At 41.6% G+C, this 27,040-nt stretch overlaps 1 protein-coding gene and 1 non-coding gene across 2 annotated transcripts in view; one reads left to right on the top strand and one right to left on the bottom strand.

Annotated features, from left to right (window-relative positions):
• The first annotated feature begins 6,671 nt into the window (after nt 1-6,671).
• Trnat-ugu (transfer RNA threonine (anticodon UGU)) lies at nt 6,672-6,746 on the top strand. The gene has a single exon. It is a non-coding gene; the product is annotated as a tRNA-Thr (tRNA).
• A 3,845-nt stretch (nt 6,747-10,591) lies between these two features.
• Nucleotides 10,592-27,040, bottom strand: part of LOC126249723 (uncharacterized) — a 140,770-nt gene continuing 124,321 nt past the window's right edge. Inside the window, exon 4 of the mRNA XM_049951404.1 lies at nt 10,592-10,926. The gene's annotated coding sequence lies outside the window, so the exon portion shown is untranslated. The remainder of the gene's footprint in view (nt 10,927-27,040) is intronic.

Raw genomic sequence — 27,040 nt, 5'->3', positions numbered from 1 at the left:
AAAATTTGTCAGCTATTTCTAAATCTGTACTTGACTTGCTACTTATTTCAGTGTTTGTATCATCTGCAAACGAAACAAACTTAGCCTTTAATTTATTATCTAATGAACTAAATACATTCTCACTGTAAGTGTAAATGGCTTTCTCTATATCAGAACCCTTAAGAAATCCAAACTGTGACGTGGACAATGTATTATTTGCAGTCAGATGCTTAAGGAGACGCTTGAACACAACTTTTCCAAATATTTTTGAAAAAGCCGGCAAAAGTGAAATTGGTCAGTAGTTTCATGGTATCCCTTTATCCCCTTTCTTGTAGAGAGGCTGAACTTCAGCATATTTTAGCCAGTCTGGAAATGTTCCGCTGATAAGAGATTGAGTACACAAATAACTTAAGATAGACAACTCGCATGAGCAATCTTTGATTAACTTTGTTGATGTGTTATCATAGCCACAAGAATACTTAGATTTTAAGGATTTTATGATGGATGCTACTTGTTTGGCAGACATGAGTGTTGTTTCCATTTTCCTGAAGTTCTTTTTAAGGACTGGCCTCAGATACTCCATTGCACTGTTCGCTGAACCTGATAATCCCAAGCCGTCAGTAATAGGAATAAAGTACTTGTTTAAGAGGTTTGCAACACTACATGCACTTGTACCAATGTCTCATTTATTTTTAGAGCTATCTGTCCCTCTTCCCTTTTGGCTCCAACTGTCTCAGTCTTAACTATATCCCATACAGTTTTTTTTTTATTATTATTATCTTGTTGCCTGCTGTGACAATCTTTTTTTCATAATAAAGCTGCTTCGATTTTTGGGTTACTTGCTTCAATACTTTGCACTATTCTTTGTAATGCATTGCAATGCTAACATCAGAGCTGTTCCTAGATAGTAGATACAGTCTCCTTCTTGTCCCATATGATATCCTTATTCCTTGTGTAGTCCACGGTTTTATTTTTTGACTTCTGTGTGATTTGTTTTGTTACGTTTAGGGGAAACAGTTTTCAAAAGTGGAACTAACTTTATTAATGAATGCTTTGTATTTTCCATTTCGCTCAGCAGTATTGTAAACATCTTTGCAGTTAATGTCTTTGAACAATTTTCTGATTTCTCAATTTTTAACTGATTTATTACCCTCCTGTACTCAGATTTAATAGATTGTTTTATCCTGACAAGTTCCAACATTTAACACAAGTTGCTGTATGTCATGATCATATAGCCCATTTACTATTGGTTTTGTGATAAGACTTTTTTCCCTAGGTTTTTCTACAAAGATATTACCAATAGTAATCTCAGAGCATTTACATATCCTGGTTGCAAAGTTCACAGTAGGATCTAAATTGAATGACAGTGTTACTGCTTGCAATAATTTTTCATTGACAGAGCTTTTCAGTAAATCCTTGTTAAAATCACCAGCAACCACTATTTCCTTGTTTTTTACTGTGAGATAGGACAATGAAAAGGTTAAAATTTCCTGAAAGTGATCTGTATATACTTACTATTATAAAGGACTTATTATGAAATACTACTTCTTTTGCACAAGCTTCTAAGTGCAGCTGTGAGCAAAATTTATTAATAGCAATGTTATTGAAATCCAAACAGTTTCTGACAAATGTGGCAACTCCTCCTTTCTCCATGTTTTCTGTACAGAAGTAAGAAGCTAACTTGAATCCTGTAACATTTAAGATATTTATACCAGAGACTGTCTGCATGAATTCTGTACATTAAAATTTGCTTTCTGACTGTCTGTTTTATCAATGTGAATGTCATTTTCAGCCTGTCTCTAAACATATTTTCTTTCTGCCCTCCCTACCCCCAGAAAACTGCTGTTCTGTCACGTGTAACAACTGGTACTTTACCACTTGTGATTGTGCCCCCATTAAGTTATTTGCTATTAGCCCAGACAGTTTTCCCTTCCCTTGGTGTTGAGGTGCAGGCCATGCCTAGTATAGTCCCACCTACTGATAGTCAACAGGAACCACACCGATATGGGATCCCATACCTGATCCAAGCAGCCTTTCAGCCTCTAAATTAACTCTCCTAAAAGGAGAGTTTACATGAGGCCGATCATGATGCCTCATGACAGACACAAGCCCACACCAGTATGTCTCATTGCTGAAGCTATCTTTACTAGGTCACTCTAAACTGAATAATTAGGGTTCCTGTCTGTGTTGTTGCCCGCCCCACCCACCATTACCACGGTGTCTTCCTTTGTGAAATCTTTGTAAAGTGAACGTACATCCTCTATCACCTGACCCAGACTTCCTCTAGGTTTAAAAAAAAAAAAAAAAAAAAAAAAAAAAAACTTGTGGTGTGGTAACCTGACCCTAGTTCATCCTGTAACAGTTGGCCAACACTACCTAACAACAAAAATTTCTTCTTCTTCACAACTTTTTCTGACTTCTTACTTCTCAAACACTTTTTGAAAGTTTATTGTGTCCTGTCTATTCCTACATCTGCTTGTGACTCATCAGTTTCCAACTGTAACAACAGATCAAATCTATTTTCCACATTCACAACAACACTTTCTGAGAAGTCCTATTCCTACTTCTTCTATAACCTGTTGTCACCTCCCACCTCTTTTTTTCCCTTTTCCCCTCTTAACCAGTCTCGTTTCATCAACATGGTGTCTGTGACATGTGAATAGCTGGTCACATGAGTAGACTTCCATGACAGGCCAAAATAGCAGGCCATTTCTGTGGGTATCTAACAGATCGGGCTTGCCAATCTGAAGCCCATCGTTTCCCACTAATGTAAAGGCCTTGCCCGTCAGATCTAGTCTCACAGGTCTGCCTGCAAACCAAGTCTGTTTGTGTTTGGCATAATGCGGCTGATTTTTGTGGTTTATCCATGAACCCATGACTCTGGTGCTCTTCGGCAGGCCAGAGGCTGTGGGCAATGGATTTCAGGAATTGTGACTGTCTCACCGCAAGTACATTGTGCACTGTGGCATTTTATAGACATTTTATTTACTCCAGTACATTTTGACACTTTGAAAGTTCTTTGTATATTAGAAAGTATGGGCGAAAAGAAGAAGAAAATTGTGGCAGTCATAGTCAGTCTGTACACTATGTACTCATGTATTTCTTGAAAGAAAAACCACACAATACCTGTAAAATAAGACATAACACAGTGGGTAATACCCGACAATAACAAACATAGTAGAACCAACATTTTATTGGTGGTCACCTATTGTGTTTGTTTACACAACTCTTCCCTGCTTTATACACTTCTTTCAGGAGGCCTGCTTTTTTTCTGAAGTTGTTTCTGATATCAGTGAAGGTACTACAAATATGTCTTGCGACTCCAACAAAATGCATATTTTTGTCACCAAATGTATTTTTTTTATTATTATTATTGAAATAAAATTACATCAGTGATTTTAACGAAACATATATACCATCTGGCTTGCTTTCTCCACAAACAGTTCATTACGAAAGATGTGGATTATAGTACTGAAGATTTTTGCTCACATGTTTAGAAACACAGAAGTCCTTACATTTTTTTGTCAACTTACATTTTTACTTACCCTTGAGATCTCAAAATTTGTCAGGGAAAAAATGGTAAAACTTGTCTGGAAATCATGGACGTATCAGGGAATTTCACTCGGGGCAACTTGTGACAACTCTGACTATGAAAGTTTTGTCTACTGGATATGGGGAAACTGCACCATTGGTAGAATGGAGTATGTGGAGAACTGTAGCTTGCTCTGTCACCAGGGATATGTATGAAATAAATTAAATGCACTAAAATGAAAGTAATGGGTCAGTAGGTATGAAATCAATGAAGATACAATGACCTGGAATTATATGAGTGCTAACCATTTGGACTGTTTGTGCTAATCAGGAAATCTGGGTTTGAATCCCAGTCTGGCACAAGTTATCAAGTGTCACCACATGTTCATTACATTGCACATTTATTGATTTTCTCTGCATTAATCCATTCATTTCATTTCAGTACACTTAGTTCATTTCATAGTGGTTGATTGTTGATCTCTATTCAAATGAAGTGAGGTTCAAATCTCTTTCTGCCCATTTTTATTCATGGTATCTTTTCTTTCCTTGATTAAGTTCAGCCAAATGACAGATGGTTTCATCCATTGATTACCTGCTTTGCTTTTGTCCATCTTTATTTGTAATCTCAGCACTGAATCTCACTTGAAAAAAATGACACGTTTGAAAGTATTGCTCTATGAAGAAGCAAAACACCAATTTGGTGTATCACCAATATTGTATTTGAGAAAAGTGGCAATGTGTTCAATTTAGGAAATGGTGAACTTAAGTTTCTTTGGTGTGAAAGACATAAAAGATTGCTTTCACCCCTTTGTGTGTGTCAACAATAGCGACATGTTTTTCTTTGATACAGTGACTGGACAAGTGCCACTTGTAAGACAAAAGTATAACTCCTTGGTTTTGGCAATATTCTTTATATGGAATCCAGCTTATGCATTGTTTGTTGTGGTTTTCAGTCCGAAGACTGGTTTGATGCAGCTCTCCAAGCTATTGTATCCTGTGTAAGCATCATCATCTCTGAACAACTACTGCAACTTACATCATGATCTACCCATCTAATCTTCAGCATTCTTCTGTAGCACCACATTCCAAAAGCTTGTATTCTCTCATCTGAACTGTGTACCATCCACGTTTCACTTCCATACAAGGTTGCACTCCAGGCAAATACCTTCAGAAAAGACTTCCTGACAGTTAAGTCTATATTCGATGTCAACAAATTTCTCTTGTTAAGAAAGGCTTTTTTTTTCTATAACCAGTCTACATGTTATATCCCCTCTACATGTTATATCCCCTCTAACTGGACCATCATCAGTTATTTTACTGCCCAAATAGCAAAACTCATCTACTACTTCTAGTGTCTAGTTTCCTAATATAATTCCCTCGGCATCGCTTGATTTAATTTGACTATGTTGAATTGCCCATATTTCAATGTTATTGCTGTTCATCTTATATCCTCCTTTGTAGTCTCTGTCCATTCCGTTCAAATGCTCTTAAAAGTCTGTTGCTGTCTCTAAAAAAATTAGAACGTTATTGGCCAACTTCGAAGTTTTTATTCCGTCCCCCTGTACTTTAATTCCTTCTCCAGATTGTTCTGTAGTTTCCTGTACTTCCTGCTCAGTGTACAAATTGGAAAACATCATGGATAGGCTACAACCCTGTTTCATTACCTTCTCAACCACTGCTTCCTTTTCATGCCCCCTAGCTCTTGTAACTGCTGTCTGGTTTTTGTAAAAGTCGGAAATAGCCTTTCAGTCCCTGTATTTTACCCCTGCTACCTTCAGAATTACAATGAGAGTATTCCAGTCAACATTGTCAAAAGCTTTCCATAAGTCTACAAATGCCATAGACATGGATTTCCCTGTCCTTAACCTATCCTCTAAAATAAGTCGAAGAGTCAGTATTGCATTGCATTTTTGTATTCTTCTCCAGAATACAGATTGAGCTTGTTGAGGTTGGCTTCTAACAGTTTTTCCATTCTTCTGTAAGGAATTCGTGTTAGTATTTTGCAACCACGACTTATTAAACTTTATACTTCAGTAGTACTCACTCCTGTCAGCACCTGATTTCTTTGGAATTGGAATTATTATGTTGTTCTTGTAGTCTGAGGGTATTTCAACTGTCTCATACATCTTGAACACCAGATGGAAGAGTTTTGTCATGGCTGGCCCTTCCAAGGCTATCAGTAGTTGTGACGGAATGCTGTGTACTCCCGGGGCCTTGTTTTGCCTTAAGCCTTCCAGTGCTCTGTCACATTCTTCTCGCAGTATCATATCTTGCTTCTCAACTTCATCATTATCATCTTCTCTTTCTATAATACTGTTTTCAAGTTTACCTCCCTTCTACAGAACCACTCTATGCTCCTTTCACCTTTCTCTTCTTTGTTTGTTACTGGTTTTCCTTCATAACTCTTGATATTCATACAGCTGCTTCTTTTTTCTCTAAAGGTATCTTTTATTTCCCTTTAGGCAATATCTATCTTTCCTCTGGCGAAATATGCTTCTAAATCCTTACATTGACCTCTAGCCATTCCTGCTTGGTCATTTTGTACTTCCTGTCAATCTCATTTTTGGGCATTTGTATTCCAATTGCTTAATGCTCCCTCAGAAACTCTCAACAATCTGTGGTTCTTTCAGCTTATCCAGGTCCCATCTCCGTAATTGCCCTCCGTTTTTTGCAATTTCTTCAGTTTTAATGTACAGTTCATAAACAATAAACTTTGACCGAGTCCACATCTGCCCCTGGAAATGTTCTACAGTTTAAAATCTGGTTCAAAATATCTGTCTTACCATTATATAATCAGTTTGAAACTTTCTGGTGACTCCATGGCCCTTCCATGTATACAACCGTCTTCAATGATTCCAGAATGAAATTTTTACTCTGCAGCGGAGTGTGCACTGATATGAAACTTCCTGGCAGATCAAAACTGTGTGTTGGACCGAGACTCGAACTCAGGACCTTTGCCTTTCGCGGGCAGGTGCTCTACCAACTGAGCTACCCAAGCATGACCTGTCCTCACAATTCTAATTAATCTGCCACGAGTAATGAGTATGATGGGCAAACATCTATTAGGCGCACTATGAATGTAGTGGTGTGGACATGTTGGGAATGTGGATCTCACGGGGGGCGTGCAAGGGATAAGTCCCTGCAGACGCACTAGCCTCTGTGCCCGCGGTGGCTCAGATGGATAGAGCGTCTGCCATGTAAGCAGGAGATCCCGGGTTCGAGTCCCGGTCGGGGCACACATTTTCAACATGTCCCCAATGAAGTACATCAACGCCTGTTTGCATCTAGGGTGTCCATTTAATTATCATTTCAATTCTAATTCTGCCAGTACCTCGTCTCATACCTTCTAAACTTCACAGAAGTTCTCCTGCCTTTCAGAATATCTTTCTGGAAACATCCCCCTGGCTGTGGCAAAGCCATGTCTGCACAATATCCTTTCTTCCAGGAGGACTAGTTCTGCATGGTTCGCAAGATAGTTTCTGTGAAGTTTGAAAGGTAGGAGATGAGGTACTGGCGGAATAAGAGTTGTGAGGACAGGTTGTGAGTCGTGCTTGGGTAGCTCAGTTGGTAGTGCACTTTCCAGCGAAAGGCAAAGGTCCCGAATTTGAGTCTCAGTCCGGCACACAGTTTTGATCTGCCAGGAAGTTTCTTTAATGATTCTTAAACCAAATGTTAGTGATGATTAAATTATGCTCTGTGCAAAATTCTACCAGGCAGCTTCATCTTTCATTCCTTTCACCCAGTCCACATTCACCTACTATTTTGCCTTCCCTTCCTTTTCCTACTATGGAATTCCAGTCCCCCATCACAATCAAATTTTTGTCTCTCTTAACTATATGAATAATTTCTTTTATCTCGTCATACATTTCTTCGATCTCTCCATCATCCACAAAGCTAGTTGGCATATAAACATGTATTACTGTGGTGGGTGTGAACTTTGGCTACAATAATGTGTTGACTATGCTGTTTGCAGCAGTGTACCCTCATTCCTATTTTCATATTTACTATTAGACCCACTCCTGCATTACCCCTACTTGATTTTGTATTTATAACCCTGTACTCACCTGTCCAGCAGTCCTGTTCATCCTGCCACCGAACTTCACTAATCTCCACTATATCTAACTGCCACCTATCCCTTTCCTTTCTTAAATTTTATAACCTACCTGCCCAATCAAGAGATATAACATTCCAATCTTCTCAACCAGTAGATTTCCAGTTGTGTTCTTCCTGACGACATCCTACTGCGTAGTCCCCGGCAGGAGATCCGGATGAAGGACTATTTTACCTCTGGAAAATTTTACTGAATAGGATGCAATCATCATTTAACCACACAGTGTAGCTGCTTGCCATCAGGAAAAATGCTGACTGTAATTTCCCCGTGCTTTCATCCATTCGCTGTACGAGCCTAGCAAGGGTATTTTGGTACATGTTTGTCTTGCCTTTCAGCAGATGCCTCTCCATTGTAGTTGCACTTACGGTACAGCTAGCTGTGTCTGTAGACACACACAAGCCACCCTGCCATGACAGGGTCTATGTTTCATTGGGGGATGGATAGGGGAGGGGGCAAGTAATGTATGAATCCCAATTTGTTTCAAAAAGGTAATGATGTCCCATCTTCTTAGACTTACTCCAGCTTTTTCTTCCAGAACACAATCTGTTTGGAAACTGCAGTGACTATCTCTTGAATACGTTTGGGAATTTTTGATTTCCACAGCTATAGTTTGTAGTTTTAGCAGACCTAGTTGGACTGTTAATAGGAAGCTACTGCTGGGCTCTTTAGTTTCTGTTTACAGCTACTGTCCTCCAGAAGCTGGTTGGTACAGATACCGCAAACAAATAGAACCTGTTAATAAGGGTGGGCTTCAGGCAACTGGTCACCTATCTAAAAGCCTCAGTGCTATTAACAACAACCTTTTAAGGAGGGGTAAAGGACATCTAACTAGACAAGCATACATTTCCTTTCGTGTGGTATCAAAGGTTCGGTGCTGGTTTGGTGATAATCTGAGATTTATCGTGCCATGATGCAGTAGTTCAGTTATATGTACATTCCACAGATCATAATTGTGGTAACCTGCTGTGATGTGAAATGAGTCACTTTAATGATGTAGTACAAGTGCCATTGAAAATTATATCAACAAGCTGACCATTCACATGATTATCTTAAGCTACTTTGCTACTTTTATCAACTTTTCCTCCACTTAACTATGCCAAACAGATATGATTTCACTTTGTGTTTGAAGTTAATTTTATCTTTTAAATTCTGTACATCCTTGAATAAGTGCTCAGATTTTTATGACTGAATGTCTCACTCTTTTCAGTGCCACATGTAGAATGAATAAATGATGGTGTAAATCATTTCTCCTTTTAGTTTAACATGCAAGAATGTTACTGTTTTCGAATTTTGCTTGGTTGTTGTCAACAAACTTTGTGAGTGACTAAATATGGTGTGACCTGGAAACCCGGGTGAGGGGACACTTACTGGATGTCTGGTAAGTCTCCCCTGACCCAGGGTGCTGGGTGACTTTTCTGAACTGTACTCCTTTCCCTAAACCTCTCCAGTCCTTTTCCTTCATACCTCTTCTTTCTGCTTCAACTCTTCTACCAGGAGGAGGATCCACGGGCTCCAAAAGCTTGTAAAAGTTAAACCTTTGTGTGTGTGTGTGTGTGTGTGTGTGTGTGTGTGTGTGTGTTTCTGTTGCCACTTGGTGAGTAGATTTTTTTATCTACATATTTACATTATATTGTCAATAATTGATTATTTTCATTGTTATGAATATGATGTGAGGCTGTTGTCAGTAAGCTCAACTAGTTAAAGAACTGTCTACAAAAGTTTTAGAGTGGAACCTCATATTAGCCTAATTACACATTTCGGAACACAAAACACTTTTTTTTCTCAATGATGAGTTAGTGAAGAATATGGTACTACTGACATCAGTCAGCGAAAATATGAAAAATAGACTTAAATATTTTCATCTCCAAAATCTGTTACCTGTAGTGCAAAGTTGCAGATAAGATAATCTGTAATATGTGACTTCCAGTTCAAATTCTTATCCATATAAACACACAAGAATTTAGAATATCGTGTTCATTTATTGATTTAACCTCGTGCATTATTTCTAATGGTGTGCTCATCTCTTGTGCAGTACAGAGTTGGATGTGTTGTTTCATCTGAGTTCAGTTACAATCCATTTGCAGATAAGCACTGAATAATTTTCATGAATTTATTTTTTTATGGTTTCAAGTGGTTAATTTTTCAATTAGGGCAGATTATTACACTTACTTCATCAGCAAGAGAGCCATTTCTGCTTCTTGGATATATGACAGCAGATCATTTATTTATAAGAACAACAAGAGAAGACTCCATACCAATTCCTGTGGTATATTTGCAGTCATTATTTCTCATTGTAAAGACACTGTCTGTTATATGAGCTCCTTGATTGTCTTAATGCAACTCTCTGCACCCTTTTAGTTGTGATGAAAACCAGTCCTCAGTATGTTTAATATAGCACAGCTTCCAGCTGGATGGCATTGAATTTGCAATTCATATTGTGATTCTTTGTAAAATGGATGTCATGTTTAGGGTACACAAAAGGCCCTACACAAAGACTGTTTTTTTGTTTTCCCATTGTCTCTGATAACCACGCTAGAAATCCTCTGGTGGTGGTATTGTTCTGCTTAATGAATGCCATTTTTATGTGGCCAAGATTTTCATTAGTTCAATTTTTGAGTAATGAAAACACTTGTTAAGTATGTATGCGAGTTTTAGTTGACCTTTTAATAATGACGGTCAGTGTGGAAGAACCAGAATATGTTTTACATAATTCAATTTTGAATAGAAATTTATTTATGCTTATGACTGTATTGGTGTAATACCAATTTAATAGTGTCTCAGTTCAGAACTATAGTTTGTGATGTTATGCAATACCTGTTCTATTAAGGTGCCTCCTATGATTTTTAAAGATCAATAACTGAGTTGCTTTGCACTCCTATAGGCAAAAAGAATGAAATAACATTATAGAGTATAAATAAATCTATTTATTAAATTTACATAGCTTCTCTAGCAACAGAAGCTTGCCAGTTTTTTCAGTTACATTATGGTACACACACATCTAAACATAGCTGACCAGGTTTGAAGATTAAACATGATGTGTAATAACCATAAAGTGGAAAGAAATGTTCAAATTTTTAGTGTTCGTTTTTTTATAAAGTGAGAGATAAAGAAAAAGAGCAATATAGCTGTTAGAGATTTGGAAGTACTGAAATCTTCTTTTGGAAAAGAAATTCATTTCTGGTTATCTGTCTCAGAAGACTGAGTTTATTTGTATTAAATAGAACAGCTGTCTGTATATTCCCTGTATTATCTTCCATTTACGTCTTGGCAGGTGTGGTTGCACCAATCCTTGAACAGCTGACAACCTGTGGAAGAAAATATAGTTTGAAATGGGCACTCTACAACATACGAGGGCCGTTCAGAAAGTAACCTCCGGTTGATTTAAAAAAATACACCAAGTTAAATAAAAATATTTTAATATATACATCTTACAACTACATCTTTGCACTATTTTTCTACATAGTCTCCATAGCGATTGAGGCACTTATCGTATCTCTTCACAAGCTTTGAAATTCCTTCTGCATAAAAATCACCCGCTTGTGCCTGGAGCCAGCCTGTGACCGCATCGTGCACAGAACTTACGGTAACCCAATCTTGCTGTCACCATCTCGTACAAGAGAGTCTTAGAAATCTGTGGAAAACCAGTAGACAACTCCGACATTGAGAAACGTCGATTTTCACAAACTTTTGCATCAACGAGTTCGTCAGTCTACCACTCCTCTCTTCATCATGAACGTTTTCTCGTCCACTTTTAAATAAACGTACCCATTCACGGACAACTCCTTCACTCATAACTCTTGGTCCGTACACGATGAATAGCTGCTGCAGAATATCCTTTGGCTGTAAAAAACCTTATGACAGCACGCACTTCACATTTGGTGGGGTTTTCTATTGCAGCACACATTTCAAACTGCCACAAAAAACTGAACTAGCGCAGGTACGACGTTCACTCGACCACGGCTTGATGCCAACTGACCTGTTGAGTGCGTGAACGCACAGATGGCGTCGCTACTCCCCCCACAACCCGCACTGTGACCAATCGGAGGTTACTTTCTGAGCCGCCCTCGTATATACTAATGTTTATTCTAGAATTGTGTCGTTTTTCGTAATGAGCTTTACTTCTTTTTTCTGCCCGTCTTCCTAGTGGAAAAAAAATTCAACCGCATCAACAACAAGGACAGTTTATCACAAGTGATGTGGCAAGTAGATTATCGTTTTCGGAATATGTGATAACAAATTCAGACCAGATGAAACACGTCACATTAAAGGATGCACAAACAGTCACATCAATACAAAGTTCAATACAGGTGTGTTTGCTTGCAAGCAAACAATCATAAAGGTGCTGTGTGGCATCCTGTGAGAGAGTGTCCCAAGCATCTTGCACCTTATGTTGCAATTTGGCAATGGTTCTTGCAGGTCCTCGACAATGAGTACATTCGTGCTTCATCATGTCCCACAGGTATTCAGTTGCCGACAGATATGGTGACCTCACTGGTCAGGGCAGTTGTTGTACAACATGAAGACCATGTTGCATCACAGCATCTGTGTGTGGAATGCATTGTCCTGCTGAAAAAGCACATCACCTTCCTGTCAAAGAAATGGCAGCAGCAATGGGATAATAGCCTGAGCAATGTAATGGGCACTGGTTACTTTAACCTACAGAAACACCAACTGCGACCACAAGTTGTAACTCTTAACCCCCCCCCTCCCCCCCGCTCCACCAGTCCATGAAGCCTAGAATTCGACCTATGTGTTGTGGGTGAATGAATGCACTTTGGAACAGACAGCTTACCAGGTCTACACCGTCCACGTGTATGTCCATCACTCACTTTCAGAGAGAACCTGCTCTCATCGCTGAAGACAAGAGGTTGCTACTCCACTCTCTGGTCAGCTCTTTCACGACATCAGAGAAGCCATGATTGGTGTTGGTGATTAGCTCGCCTGAGGCACATGTGATCGTAATCCTGTTGCAAGCGGACAGTTCCCAATGGTCCCAAATAACACAACATGTGCTACATATGCCTGTATTTTGTCCCTGGATGATCTATCAACCATCATGCTCACACAATGTGTCAAAATCTTGATGTGCGTCTGTACTATGCCAACATCCAGGACCTCTTCTACAGATGTGGGAATATTCCACAGACCACTGTTGAAAGTAGTGGTACACAACCAATAGGTTGTGCTCAACATGTGAAGCAGACTGTCAACATGTCCATCCAGCATCTGGCAGATCCACATTGTGGCACCATTCAAATGGGTAAAGCTGTTCAACAGGAATACATACTTGTTGGTGGGACAGGGTTGCACCCCAGAATGAGTGTTGCTAACATTGCTCAATTCTAAACTCTGCACAGTTATTGCTTGCAGAATCGAAACAGAGGTTGCACAGACACGCCTCCTGAGCTCTTTCTGATTACCAAAGTCCATAAAAAATGAATCACTATCACTAAAACCTCTCAATATGCTCATATTATACCCTGGTGCCACTGAAATAGTATTTGAGTGCGATGCCTTTTTTCCAGCAGTGAATACTGCATGAACAAAAAATGACACACAGCAGTCAGAGTTGCACTTACACAATTTAATTATATGCTTGTATGCACCACAAGTATTTTATTTGTTTCCTGACACATTTCAGCCACTGGCCATCTTCAAATGAACATGGAATAGATTGATACAAACTAGCCCTTCTGATGACATACTTCATTGTCGTTCTGTTTCATGTAATTTTGAAGTAGGGTGGTGGCTGAAATAAGTCAGAAAACTAATAAAATATTCATGGTCCAGAGAACCACATATACTGCGGTGACAAAAGCCATGGGATAGCTTTATGCACATATACAGATGGTGGTAGTATAGCATATACAAGGTATAAAAGGGCAATGAATTGGCAGAACTGTAATTTGTACTCACCTGATCCATGTGAAAAGGTTTCTGATGTGGTTATGGCAACACGAGGAGGATTAACAGACTTTGAATGTGGAGTGGTACTTGGAGCTAGATGCATGGGACATTCCATTTTGGAAATCGTTGGGGAATTCATTATTCCCACATCCACAGTGTCAAGAGTGTGCTGAGAATACCACATTTCAGGCATCACCTCTTATCACGGACAATGCTGTGGCCAATGGCCTTTACTTAACAACCGAGAGCAGTGGCGTTTGTCTAGAGTTGTCGGTGCTAACAAACAAGCAACACTGCGTGAAATAAGTGCGGAAATTAATGTTGGAGGTATGACGAACGTATCTGTTATGACAGTGTGGTAAAATTTGATGTTAATGGGCTATGGCAGCAGATGACTGATGTGAGTGCCTTTGCTAACAGGACAACATTACCTGCAGGGCCTCTCCTGGGCTCATGAACATATCGGTTGGACCTAAGCTGTGCCCTGGTCAGATTAGTCCTGGTTTTAATTAGTAAGAACTGATCACCCAACGTTAATCCCATTGAACATTTGTGGGACATAATCGAGAGGTCAGTTTGTGCATGAAATCCTGCGCCGGCAACACTTCCACGTTTATGGACAGCTGTAGAGGCAGCATGGCTCAATCTTGCTGCAGGGGACTACCAATGACTTGTGAAGTCCATGCCATGTCAAACTGCTGCATACACTGGGCAAAAGGAGGCCTGGTATGATATTAGGATGTATCCCATGACTTTCGTCACTTCAGTGTAATTAAATTACACGCGTCTGCCTGATGTACTTTCATAGAAATATTTGTATATCCAATGTTTACAGTGAAGGTAAACCTCTCATTCTATAACAAACAGTAAAATAAAAACAAGACAGATGGGAAAAAAAGAAAGTAAACTGTTTGTTATTTCAAAAGTAATTGCCATAACTGTTAATTCATTGATCCCACTCAGAGACAAGATAGTCAGTGCCTTCATGGAATAATGTTTACGGTTACCTACATAATTGTGACTTATCCAGGCATGCACCTCTTCATCTGAAACAAATCAACGGCCATGAATCTCTTACATGTTTTTGGAGCCCTGAAGAAAGACATTGACAGCCATCGATGTTCTGCGGATGAGGAGGTGCGCGCATGTCTGAGTTGCTGTAGGCAACTGCAAACATTTTTCTGTGAAGACATTGACCATTTTGTCTCCCATTGGGAGGTACACTTTCAGGTCTGAGTTATTGGATTACCCCATCACTACTATCAGTTTGATTGACTGCTTAATCAAATTGATCAAATAATTAACCTCTCTGGTGGGAAAGTGCCATGCCCCCCTTCCACACCCCCCTGGCAGGAAGTTCAAAGTCTATCAGGTCATTGCAACATACCAAGACTACCTCCACTAACCTAAGAAAATCATGGGAAGATAGGTCACTCGGGCTACCTGCACTAACCTAGGCCATCTGATCGTCACCTTGTCCTGGGAACTGGAGCCAAGTCTCAATTTTGGTGGTAAAGAAAGGTCACTTCTGCTATCTCTACTAACCTAAGACAATGGCAGGAAAGGAAGGGCAATTGGGCTACCTCCACTAAACTAGGTCACCCGGCCGCCACATCTTCCTAGGGACAGGTGGAGAGAGCGCTCGACCTGTGCTTGACATAAGTCTTTATTATTTTGCATGCACTATTTTATTTAAACAATTAGAGGTGCTACCACCATCCAGTGTGGTGGCCAAGGGGTCCAGACTCCAACTGACCTAGTACACAGTACCACCACCAGGGGGTGCTGTCATCCCTCCTGTGACATAATCCAAGATGGTGGTGGGAAATGGCGGGAAACAGTGTGGTTGCCATGGGGTCAGGACTCGAACTGGCCTAGTACACAGTACTGCCACCAGAGTGTGTTGTCATCCCTCCTGTGACATAACCTAAGATGATGGTCTGGAGGGGGAAAATGGAGCAAAAATGACTCAACCTGCGCTGGGCAGCTGGAGAGAGTAAGGAAGAAGTGTACTTTGTTTATATTGAAACAATTTATTTAGGGACGAAGCACATTTATCACATTGATACGAAACACACGCTCTGACATGCTTGGGGTGACACCACACAGCTCACAGACACGTAAACTACTCCTAAATAACGCTCTGGAGACACGCAAACAACTCCTAAATTACCCAAATATTTTCAGTACAGACATGCAAACTACTCCTAAATAATGCAGTACACAGATGTGCAGACACGAAATCAACTCATAAACTGTCCAAATAGTGCATAGCACAGTCTCCTCGCAAAATAATGCAACAGACACTGCCCGCTGCCCCCTGTCCACTGGACCTCAGATGCTCCCTGAAGTCGAGATGCACCAACAGCCCCTACGAAGTGGCGCAGTTGCCAGCTGCCAAGCCATGCACAGGTGCCCGTTCGGATCTTTCAAGCATGAGGCGGCGACATCCCTTTCATACTTGGTACCTGAGGATTCTTCTCGAAATACGTGTTCACCTAAGCACCACTACTGATGCGACTGGATGGCAGTGAAGGCCTATTTGCAAGTCATAAATCTCACTTCGCTGCTGATGGCATGTGCAAGTTTACCTTTCCTGGCATGATGACCCATACCTGCAGTGCAGATCCAGTGGGAGCACTGTTTGCAATTGTTTCCTGCAGACATGTCTTTTAGCGGTAAAATTATTTTGGCCAGATTGCTACATTGCACTGACAGTTAAACCCCCAAAAGTTGCCTATGGATCACCAAATACATACAAGACTCACAAGAATATTGGAAGCCAGGTACATATTTACCAGTGTAACTGCAATGAAATGTTACGATTGCTGCTACAGTCTGACACCGATTGATGTACAGGTATTGTCTCCTCTTTACGGCTGTGGTTCTGGAACGAATCTCAGTATCATAGCGCACATAATTTTCCATGAAAAAATCCCTCTCATACCCTCGTGGTTATCGATGTGCTGAATCTATAAATTCCTCACGATAGGACACGCACTTATCTTCTCCAGTCATGCCACAACATAAGCCACAGTAACTTTACAGTGCAATATATACACATTTTACACAAACAGTGAGTTATCTTTTATATCTGTACAACACCTGAAAAAATTATGGTATGCCTACACTCACACTGTCAATATGTCTCGATTCACCTCAGTCCTAGGAAATTATCTGACAAAGTTCTACAAACAGCGCTTCTGGAAAGTGCTGTATCCAGCCAAGATTCTCTCAGACAAGTGTTATGAAGGATTGGCATCAGGCACTGTGTGTCATAATGAATACCGCACCTATGGACATAATGCTTGGAAAGACATCGCTAATGCAGGTTGGTGTACTGTAATCATCATCATTATCGATAGAACAACAAGAAAAAATGCAAATTCGTTCTTCCTCACGCTACTAACATGGCACTCCATCCATCATGTGTTACCCTTCCTGCTTTCAATATGTACAAATGTTCTCACCACTATGTAGAGACTCCTATATCCCAGCACAAAGGACATCTTGTGAATGAATGGGGGACTATGATTGGCTCTTATCGAATTTACCTGCCGAATTACTGATGCCATTGGTGTGGAAGCACAGTCCGCCTTTTCTGTTTCTTTCTGCAGACGAGACATTCAGTGGCAAAAAACTAGTTTTCACTGATCGCCATATTACACTGACAACTAAACCTCACAATGTGCCCTACATATCGTCAATTACGGAAAGACTCTTACTCAGTTTCACTGCTCTCCCACTGTGGACAGGAGCTTGAATATTAGAACGTGAAACCGATCTTCATCCCAGCAATATATCACCGCATACCTTGTCGATGTAATAAACATACAATTCGTACCCTATACCATACTAAAATAGTTCCTTTTACATCATTCGTACATATGCCAAGAAGACAGACAGCACCGTAGTTATACTTGCGACACAAGATATCTCCTTGCGAGGTCGGTGGTCATTCACTGCCGATGGGCTACCAGAGAGCCATCAGCGGGACAAGGTCACTCTCAGAACTGTTCTACAAATTCGAGCTTGTTCCCCCTCGACACAAACACATTACTGTTTCTGGTCCGGGCCTGCTTCCATGCTTGCTTTCTTCTACACCCATCTATATACTCTGGGATTAAAAGAGCAAATATATTTTCGCATGATTTGCACACAGCAGTATCCTACTGATCACTCATGCAACATAATTCCAAAGATGCAGACTGGGAATTATTTCTCAACAAAACACAAACTTTAGCTAGGTGGAGCGTGCTCTAGACCATTGAGTGACTAGAAATGTATACCATCTGCGAAGACCTTTATGTGAGAACATGAAACAAATAGAGGAAATAGATATTTCCACTCTCGAAAACTGTTGTCGGCGATGTAACAGATTCCGAATCATCCCTATAATTTACAAAGTCAACTAAGGTGTTTCACATATCTAGAAAAGCGGCAAATGTGTCCTCCATCTGCTAGACAGACACACCACAATCGATATCCTCTTAACTAACTAAAGACAGGAACTGTGAAGAAACAGTAAACTGACCAATTAACATGGGAGGGAATAATTGCACAGTGCAAACACAAGTCCATATTGAATCTTGTCAAATTTCCCCATGATCACGAAAGCTAACCAACAAATAATAAGTATTAGTTCGCCATTCGGTCATCTCGGTTAAGACGTCTACATTCCTATGATCCAACAGGTCTCTCCATTCAGAGGGCTTATCGGTTACATTTATATTTTATCCCTGAACTTACAACTAAATGTTATGATCTTGGTCTCAGTTGAACAACATTCAACAATCAGCGAAGTATTGGAAATACACATTGTTGATGGCTGTGGCTCTGGATATAGAAATATCAGAACCATTCTTATGACCTGACATACTCGTCCCTTTGCTATCACAGTGTTCAATGTCAAATCCATACCTTGCTTACAAATGGGCCTAGTCATTTCCTTTGCAAATGTCAGAACACAAACACACATTTTATAAGCCTGATGCTCAAGGTGACCCTATGACTCATCCCCTACTACTACTAAGTATAATACTTCACCAATAAGTGATTCGACACGATACAAAATAATACTGAGAGAAAATCAACGATGGGTGGGCATGTCTTATAAGTTTCTCTTGCAAGTGTTACCACTGTGTCTTAGAAAGAGAGGTATGATCTGCCAGATGTTAAGAAACCTGTTTGCAACAACTACTGTATGTTACTGTCAAAAGCGGTCTTGGTTCTACAGGTGCACACAAGTCCCCTCCACTGGTGGACCAAACTTCAAACATAGAATATGTGTTCGGATGTAATGCATGGTTGGTCCATCTGCGAACCCTTTTGCAGATGTGACATGTGGTGGATCCGCCTTGTAACATAAGTCCCAATATATAGCCCGCGGCAGATCCACACGCAAACACTAACTTGGATGTGGTATACGAGGTGTGGCTAGAAAAAAACCGGACTAGTACTGGTGAAACAATAAAACGAATGCAATAAGGCTGAAAGTCGTGTGGCCTGTCACGTGACTCTCGCTCCGCCTACTGCTCTAGTTTCATCTGCCTCCTGCACTCAGTCTGCCTGTGGCGTCTGTTTTAAGTAGTTGACGTTTTGTCTGTGCGTCGGAAAATGTTGAGTGTACAGAAAGAACAGCGTGTTAACATCAAATTTTGTTTCAAACTAGGAAACTCTGCAAGTGAAACGTTTGTAATGTTACAACAAGTGTACGGCGATGATTGTTTATCGCGAACACAAGTGTTTGAGTGGTTTAAACGATTTAAAGACGGCCGCGAAGACACCAGTGATGACACTCGCACTGGCAGACCATTGTCAGCAAAAACTGATGCAAACATTGAAAAAATCGGTAAACTTGTTCGACAAGATCGCCGTATAACAATCTGCTCTGATTGTTAAACGGCGATCTTGTCGAACAAGTTTACCGATTTTTTTCTATGTTTGCATCAGTTTTTGCTGACAATGGTCTGCCAGTGCGAGTGTCATCACTGGTGTCTTCGCGGCCGTCTTTAAATCGTTTAAACCACTCAAACACTTGTGTTAGCGATAAACAATCATCGCCATACACTTGTTGTAACATTACAAACGTTTCACTTGCAGATTTTCCTAGTTTGAAACAAAATTTGATGTTAACACGCTGTTCTTTCTGTACACTCAACATTTTCCGACGCACAGACAAAACGTCAACTACTTAAAACAGACGCCACGGGCAGACTGAGTGCAGGAGGCAGATGAAACTCGAGCCGTCGGCGGAGCGAGAGTCACGTGACAGGCCACGCGACTTTCAGCCTTATTGCATTCGTTTTATTGTTTCACCAGTACTAGCCCGGTTTTTTTCTAGCCACACCTCGTATTGTGGATCTGCATCCCAACATTGTGCACGGTGGATACACCTTCAAACCCTATTCCTTGCGCGGCATATTGTGAATCCGCATCCTGACATCACACAGTATATAACACGTGACGGATCCACCTTTGAACGCTAACTTGGGTCTACTGCGGGTCCTGGGAGCCTTCTGTGATGCATGCGTATACACAGACACACAGAAAACAGAGCAAACGCTCTCCAAATGTGGAGGTGATTGGATACAATCGAGTACAGTGCTATATTATAACTCCCGATCAGTGCATTTGCGCTAGGTGTTGGCAGCTGTGCTACATTTACAAGCAGTTTTAGAACACAGAACGAGAGGTTATATCATGATCGCATGGATAGATCTGACATTAAAAAAATCGATAGAATTTAGAAAAATGATGGGGAAGACGTATAAATTGACCGAATATACGCCAAAATGCGGGAAAATTGAGGAAGTACTTGCATATCTTCTGGTTCGTGTAGAAAAATTTGTACATGGTGACAAGTATGCAGCAGCATGGCTATTGAGGTACCAGTGATACACGCAAGTTGACTACTGTATTTGACGCTTTTCTGGAAGACAGAGAACCATCCTCCTCTAAACTTACTTGCAATCTGCGTTAAAAGATAACAGAAAGTGGATGGGGTGATCGAATGAGATGGATCTGTAACGAAGTACGATTTAATGGCAGACTGATGATGCATTCTAGAGAGGGAGAAGTTGCTACAGGTCAGTTTTTCCACTGTTCTGTCAGGATGCATCAGTCACATGATATAACCTGTATTCGACTCGTATAGAGCCACGTTTTCTGCGTGTGATTTAAACCACTGTTTACTTGCGATCGTTAATGGTAAACCTGTCGGTTATCAGAGGACTTCCATCTCATGTGTGATGAAATGTGACACATTCCTCTAAACGAACTTTGATTTATGCAATGTACTGCATCCCCCTGTCGCATCTTGAGTGTAAAATGGAGCCTTCAGCTTCATAACTAAGTTAGCGATAGACACTTGTCAGACACTGCAATCCCCACGTATACATTTGCCTGACAGATGTGCTGTTTACAGAGTTAGTGGCGGAATGACTTGTAATTTTCACATGTCGGACGCTGCTGCTATGCGTTTATCTGTTTCCTTGTAAGAGGTATTCCCCATTACTAACGATAATTTTATATAGGCCTGATGGAGGCATAGTACAATTTCTGAACTGTGATCGGATGTGAACAGTGGGCGCTATACATCTCTGGAAAGCTATATTGTACTGGTATCACACAGAGCCAATGTTTTAAGGAAGTAGTTTTTTCGTTTTACCATTCGATAAGATAGTTTATCGTAGAGAAACCGGGAAAAAGGATGTATGTCATCCGCTTGAAATATATTTCTTACATTGGGATATTAACAGCACCACATTCCATACGACTGATTGGTCGGTAATGCAAGGGGTCTAACATTATAGCTCGTTCTAAGTGCAGAGCGTTGTAGCCTTAGGAGTGCGTGTTTTTATGTTCTCTCTTACCAATACCTTCAAGGTACTGATCCTAGACTCTAGAACTATACTTTAAAGTTGATAGCTTGGTTGATTTGCGTAAATATGCTTCGAACTCCATCTGTCTGGAACTCGATCGTGCATAAAAAATCATCCATTTCTTGTTCTTTTTAACCATCTGCTATTACATCACGACACTTTGAAATCTGCTACTATACATCGATAAGGTGTGCTAACCTCCTCGACATGGGCGCATCTTGAGAAATCTTGTGCACTTGGATGGGTGAGGACTCGGCAAGCTCCTTTCATTCACGAGACGTGGAGTGTAGCGTCGTATCTCTGGTCGGTTGCAGATTAAATCGGTAACAGTGCTGCAGGGCGGTTTGGTGAATGACAGTGTGAGGAGGGTCTTTCACTCTCTAATTTTACCCTAAGACTGTGAGAATGCTCTGTGACTCCCATACGCAGAGAGAGAGATCGTAAATTAAACACTATGCTTGACGTGTTAGAAATATGTAGAGAGCTGTCTGATATACTTTGATGGTGTATGTGTTCGAGAATTAACAATGAATGGACGTACTGCACAGTCATGTATCCACGTTCGCAATGATACTCGCAAAGTGGAGAAGGGGTGGTTTAGCTATGATTGAAACATGCTGTCGCATCATTAGTTGGTGTTGAAATTACTCGAAAATTGCTAAAATTGTTCACACTATCAACTGTGATGCATATTATTAGAGTACATTGATGGTGTCTTTTCCACCCCATCTGTCCACTGGCATGCTGTTGGTTACCACATAACGATTGACTGACATCGCTTGTTTGAGTTGGAGAAAGAGTTTTGATGGATGGACAGCACCTTCTGGGGTGGATAGCACCGAAACAGTGATCACTTACATGACTGCAATATGATGAATCAGTCGAAACGCAACATAGAGTCATCAGCTATTCCATGACTATGACAGATGAGTTTAAATGTAGAGCTCGTAAATCACTTTCAGACTGTAGTTGAGAAACCATCCACAAAGCCACACAACTCTCCCAGTTTTCATATGTTGTAGCTCTCTGTTATTTAAAATCATCCAGTGTTTGTGGCATGTTATGGTAGGTGCAGTAGAAACTTGACTTACACCGCGCGACATCTAGTTTTCTGCTAGAGTCACTGGATCAGAGCATGTTAATGTCTGTTTAGAACCTGACACAGACCTCAAAGTCATGGTAGAAAAACAAAATGTATGGCAGTGTACAAAGTGTGTCAGAAAACAATGTTTCAAACAACGACACAGGGTGACAGGGAGCGTCTCTTGTGGTTTACAGTATAGTCTGTGGGATGCGATTATCCTCCTACAGTACAGGTGATGAAACTTTAAACTTGCCTCTGAAGTGGATCAAAAGCTGTATATTTAGTAGGATCGGCCCGCATCGGCAGCATCAGCAGTTTGACAGGTAAATTTAGTGACGGACGGGGTCTACTGTTAGGAATACTATTCTGGGAAGCATTGCGACGTCTCTCTATCCATGCTGGACCCCTGCCACAGCTATGTGTCATTGTGACAGAAACGGCGCCTAGGTGAGTTCTACACTCCTGGAAATGGAAAAAAGAACACATTGACACCGGTGTGTCAGACCCACCATACTTGCTCCGGACACTGCGAGAGGGCTGTACAAGCAATGATCACACGCACGGCACAGCGGACACACCAGGAACCGCGGTGTTGGCCGTCGAATGGCGCTAGCTGCGCAGCATTTGTGCACCGCCGCCGTCAGTGTCAGCTAGTTTGCCGTGGCATACGGAGCTCTATCGCAGTCTTTAACACTGGTAGCATGCCGCGACAGCGTGGACGTGAACCGTATGTGCAGTTGACGGACTTTGAGCGAGGGCATATAGTGGGCATGCGGGAGGCCGGGTGGACGTACCGCCGAATTGCTCAACACGTGGGGTGGGGCGTGAGGTCTCCACAGTACATCGATGTTGTCGCCAGTGGTCGGCGGAAGGTGCACGTGCCCGTCGACCTGGGACCGGACCGCAGCGACGCACGGATGCACGCCAAGACCGTAGGATCCTACGCAGTGCCGTAGGGGACCGCACCGCCACTTCCCAGCAAATTAGGGACACTGTTGCTCCTGGGGTATCGGCGAGGACCATTCGCAACCGTCTCCATGAAGCTGGGCTACAGTCCCGCACACCGTTAGGCCGTCTTCCGCTCACTCCCCAACATCGTGCAGCCCGCCTCCAGTGGTGTCGCGACAGGCGTGAATGGAGGGACGAATGGAGACGTGTCGTCTTCAGCGATGAGAGTCGCTTCTGCCTTGGTGCCAATGATGGTCGTATGCGTGTTTGGCGCCGTGCAGGTGAGCGCCACAATCAGGACTGCATACGACCGAGGCACACAGGGCCAACACCCAGCATCATGGTGTGGGGAGCGATCTCCTACACTGGCCGTACACCACTGGTGATCGTCGAGGGGACACTGAATAGTGCACGGTACATCCAAACCGTCATCGAACCCATCGTTCTACCATTCCTAGACCGGCAAGGGAACTTGCTGTTCCAACAGGACAATGCACGTCCGCATGTATCCCGTGCCACCCAACGTGCTCTAGAAGGTGTAAGTCAACTACCCTGGCTAGCAAGATCTCCGGATCTGTCCCCCATTGAGCATGTTTGGGACTGGATGAAGCGTCGTCTCATGCGGTCTGCACGTCCAGCACGAACGCTGGTCCAACTGAGGCGCCAGGTGGAAATGGCATGGCAAGCCGTTCCACAGGACTACATCCAGCATCTCTACGATCGTCTCCATGGGAGAATAGCAGCCTGCATTGCTGCGAAAGGTGGATATACACTGTACTAGTGCCGACATTGTGCATGCCCTGTTGCCTGTGTCTATGTGCCTGTGGTTCTGTCAGTGTGATCATGTGATGTATCTGACCCCAGGAATGTGTCAATAAAGTTTCCCCTTCCTGGGACAATGAATTCACGGTGTTCTTATTTCAATTTCCAGGAGTGTATACTGGAAGAAGTTAGTGGATCTTTTATAGTTTGTAATTTTTCTTCGTTGGATGGTATAGAATAACAATGATAGAATGTTGGGCTGATAGATGTGAATGGACACGGATCTGCTTCGGACTGCAGTATCTGTATCTGATTTGGAGATGCACAACATTGCGTGCATTTTCGCCAAATGGTCAAAACACGGTCCTGTTGCGCTAACTCACGTCATTCTGTTTCTACATGGGTTGCAGAAGGTGGTGGATATGGCTTTCTCCGACTTCTGCTCAGTTCCGACTTAAATTGGAACGACCACATGTGCAAAGCTGCAGAAGTGGGGGCAGATGCAGGATGCACAGGGTCTGACTAAAACCACGATGGAATTTTACTGTAGCAGACAGATTCGAGAAAGGTATTTCAAGATATGAGAGTACCAAAAATATGATTCACTTGTGGCTGTGATCCATTGCAGGTATGTGGTTGAATGGAGAGACTTGATTCCAAATCATAGACAACATTTCTAGCAGATAGCGTAACACTAGAGATCTGTAAAGAAAGTGTACATTTCTTACGACCTTCTCAATCAGTCATCGCCTATAACTCAGTGGATATAGAGCAGAACCTCTGACATGGTATCGAGCCAGAATACATTACATATACTGGAGAAATATCTAGTGGCGTGAGGGAGTTGCAGATAGCGGTTTCATACCACGTTCCTTAGCCGAAACACTTTCAAAATTGAGCGATTTTATGACAAGGTTGCATCGTGGATTGTGTAACCTGACTGCTGGTATGATAACATACGCTCCTACAATCACCATCTCGGTATTTGTCCAGAAAAACCACGTCATTCGTAGGTAATGCCATACCTCGATTTATAAAGCAAGTATAGCTTTTAACAAGGATACTTGTGTGCACCTGTAGAACCAAGACCACTTGTGACAGTAACATAGGGCAGTTGTTGCGAATGGTTTTTTTTTACATCTGGCCGATTATGCCTCTTTTTCTAAGACACAGTGGTAACACTCGCAAAAGAAACTTATGAGACATGTCCACCCATCGTTGATTTTCTCTCAGTATTATTTTGTATCACGTGGAAGCATTTATTGGTGAAGTCTTATACTTGGTAGTAGTAGGGGATGAGTCATAGGTTCACCTTGAGCATCAGGTTTATAAAGTATGTGTTTGTGTTCCGACATGTGCAAAGGAAATGACTATGTCCATTTGTAAGGAAGGTATGGATTTGACATCGAGCACTGTGATAGCAAAGGGACGAGTATGTCAAGTCATAAGAACGGTACTGATATTTCTATTTCCAGAGCCACAGCAGTCAACTGGGTGTATTTCCAATACTTCACTCATTGTCGAATGTCATTCAGCGGAGACCGCGATTGTAACATTTAGTTGTAAGTACAGGGATAAAATATATATGTTAGCGATTTATTTGTTTTATGGTTCTACCTGTGCGTGCTTTGTGTGCAGTGCTTGTGACCTGTGCGCGGATGATACACGTTTTCCGTTAACAGTAGAAGCCCTCTGAATGGAGAGACCTGTTGGATCATAGGAATGTAGACGTCTTAACCGGGTTGTCCTCTGGACAACCGAATGGCGAACTAATACTTAGTATGTGTTGGATAGCTTTCGTGAACGAGTGGAAATTTGACAAGATTGTATATGGACTTGTGTTTGTACTGGGCCATTATTCTCTCCCATGTAAATTGGTCAGTTTACTGTTTCTTCACATTTCCCGTCTCTATTCAGTTGAGAGAATATCGATTGTGGCGTGTGTGTCTAGCAGGTGGGGATACATATGCCGCTTTTCTAGATATGAGGAACACCTTAGTTGACTTAGTAAATTATAGGGATGATTTGGAATCTGATACATCGCCGACAACAGTTTTCGAGAGTGGAAATATCTATTTCCTCTATTTGTTTCGTGTTCTCACATAAAGGTCTTCGCAGATGGTATACATTTCTAGTTACTCAATGGTCTAGAGCACGCTCCACCTAGCTAAAGTTTGTGTTTTGTTGAGAAATAATTCCCAGTTTGCATCTTTTGAATTATGTTGCGTGAGCGATCGGTAGGATACTGCTGTGTGCAAATCATGCGAAAATACCGGGTGATCAAAAAGTCAGTATAAATTTGAAAACTTAATAAACCATGGAATAATATAGACAGAGAGGTAAAAATTGACACACATGTTTGGAACGACGTGGGTTTTTATTAGAACAAAACAAAAACAAAGTTCACAACATGTCCGACAGATGGTGCTGGACAGAAAAACGTCAGTGACTGTACATGACAATCGTGTATAATAGGAGCTGTAATGAGAGAGAGAATCAGATGCGCCAGCAGTCGCAGTATGTTGACGTTACCTGAAAAAGCGCTTTTAGTGAAGCTATATTATCAGAATGGGTAATGTGCTAGATCAGCGTTACGATCCTATCGCCATAGGAAGGGTATTCGAACAGGTGAGGGTCCGTTGACAAATGCAGCTGTGGCGAAAATAATTTTGGAGTTCGAATCCACAGGTTGTTTAGATGATAAACCCTGTAGTGGCCGACCGAGCACAAGGCGTAATGCTGCTGAGGCAGTTCAGGAAGAAATGGAGACTGTAGCAGGTTCGCCTATGCACGGGGAGGTCAGCGCTCGTGCAGTCGCACGTCGCACCGACATTC

This window comes from Schistocerca nitens, chromosome 3, assembly GCF_023898315.1.
Source record: "Schistocerca nitens isolate TAMUIC-IGC-003100 chromosome 3, iqSchNite1.1, whole genome shotgun sequence".
In the NCBI taxonomy this organism is placed as follows: domain Eukaryota; kingdom Metazoa; phylum Arthropoda; class Insecta; order Orthoptera; family Acrididae; genus Schistocerca; species Schistocerca nitens.
This window is presented reverse-complemented; position numbering and strand designations above follow the sequence as displayed.